Raw genomic sequence first — 1,798 nt, 5'->3', positions numbered from 1 at the left:
AGAAGAAGAAGAGAAACACTACCATAATATGAGGGGAAAGGGCAAGTAACGTGACCTTGACCTCAACTCTCACTCCTCCCACCACCCAGGAAGTAGCATCTCTCCCTGCTTCTGGGCATCAGGATTATTCTGGATCATGGCAAAGGGAAATCTAACACTTCCAAGTGAGAAGGAAGAAGCTAACAAGTGTAAAGCAGACAGAGAACAGTGGTTACCAAGAGCACATCAACCAGCCTGTTTGTTCTTCATGTGAAAGAAAAACAACAGGCATTCTTTGCATATCAAAACAGGTTTTTCAGATAACACCTTATTTCCTAACAGGTACATTCTGAGTTTATGTAAATCTAAAAAAAAAAAAAAAGCTCATCCTAGTTACCATGCTCCTCACTGGCTTACTGAGATAGACACTAAACTACCCATTTTCTATCTCTATTTTTTAAGATTTATTTATTTATATACTTAGCAGCTGTCATGGTGAATTGAAGTTATGATGCAATCTTTTTTTTTTTTTTTTTTTTTGGTTCAGAATCAAGTCGTTTTGATTTTTTTTTTCTTCTTCTGCTTCCCTAAAACAACGCTATCTTCAAGCTGGGCATTTACACCCTGGTAACTAAAAATAAAAAATCGCGTAGGGCAGTGACACATTATAATATGAAAGTTTCCCAGTCTTCAGGCTGAAATCCAATTTGGGCTTCTAGCAAAATAACTTTGAGACGCTCACTCTGTTTGGGAATAGACTCTCTAACTGAAGCAACGATTGGAAAAAACAAAAGAAAGGAGAGGAAGAAAAAGCCAAGATCGAGGAATCCAGAAGAGCGTTCAGCCCCAAGGTTTGCGGAGACAGAGACCGAGGCTCGCGCCTCCCCCCGCCCACCACCACCACCTTTTCCCTTCCCCTCGGAGCGAGCATGGAGCAGCGCCTCTCGCCCTTACCTCCAAAGCCTGCCTCTCGCTACAGCTGGTGCACTGGAAGTTATGAGCACAAACAGATGCTGCAGCGAAATCTGTTTCTATTGCTCAACTGTTCCAAGCGTGTCTCAGTATTTTTAGCTCTGGAGGATGTTCTGGTGTGCGCACACAGACCGTATAGACAGGAGCTGGGACTGTGACGCGCGAGACAGCGCCAGAGCAGGGTGACAGCTGGACGCCTCTGGAGGAGCCGGGACCCGGCAGGGGACGGCGTCCCGCGTCCGCTCCCCCAGGACACGCAGGCACGGGAGAGGAGGAGGGAGAAAACGCACTCAGCAGTCCTTACCTGTTGCTGGCGCCGGAGCCTGGAGACATGGAGTGAAGTGGGAGGTACAGAGGCGTGTAAGATCCAGTGGTTTGCAAAAGTGAGTGAGCCGAAGCAAAACAGATTCCCAAGACCCAGCTTGCCGGCGCCGGGAAGGCTGCGCGCTGGCCAGGGCTCCAGTGCGCGCTGCAATATTCTGGGCTCTTTTGAGGCGGTCCGCGCGATACCGGCCCTTTCTGGCCCCGCCCCGCGCCGCTCTCGGCCAATCGCAGCCCGCGAGGAGGGGAGGATGCTACACCCGGGGCCGCGGGAGCTGCCAGCGAGGAGAACCTGCCGCCGCTTCCTCCTCCACCCTCGGAGCCCGCGGGAAGCCGGCCCGGGCGGCGGCGGCGGCGGCGGCGGCGGAGGCTGCAGCCGGGCGGGCGGGGAGGGCCGCAGGTGGGAAGCTCCTCCGTCAGGCCGCCGGAGCTGCCTGATTGCAGCCTCTCGCGGGGTGCAAGCTCCCTACCCCTCGCCCAGCCCGTGTCCCGGTTTCTTTCGTGGGGGACAGCGGTGCGGTGCCTG

The 1,798-nt window shown here is 53.4% G+C and overlaps 1 protein-coding gene across 2 annotated transcripts in view; it reads right to left on the bottom strand.

Moving 5' to 3' along the window:
• Positions 1–1,516, bottom strand: part of Kcnj2 (potassium voltage-gated channel subfamily J member 2) — a 9,724-nt gene extending 8,208 nt beyond the window's left edge. The window contains exon 1 of one of the 2 annotated variants that reach the window (XM_004630057.2): positions 1,256–1,516. The gene's annotated coding sequence lies outside the window, so the exon portion shown is untranslated. Of the gene's footprint in view, positions 1–933; positions 1,010–1,255 lie in introns of those variants that run through there. The other variant, XM_023713982.1, reaches the window with a different exon arrangement.
• Positions 1,517–1,798: the final 282 nt, after the last annotated feature.

The sequence above is a fragment of the Octodon degus genome, unplaced genomic scaffold, assembly GCF_000260255.1.
Source record: "Octodon degus isolate 3935 unplaced genomic scaffold, OctDeg1.0 scaffold00033, whole genome shotgun sequence".
In the NCBI taxonomy this organism is placed as follows: Eukaryota; Metazoa; Chordata; class Mammalia; order Rodentia; family Octodontidae; genus Octodon; species Octodon degus.
This window is presented reverse-complemented; position numbering and strand designations above follow the sequence as displayed.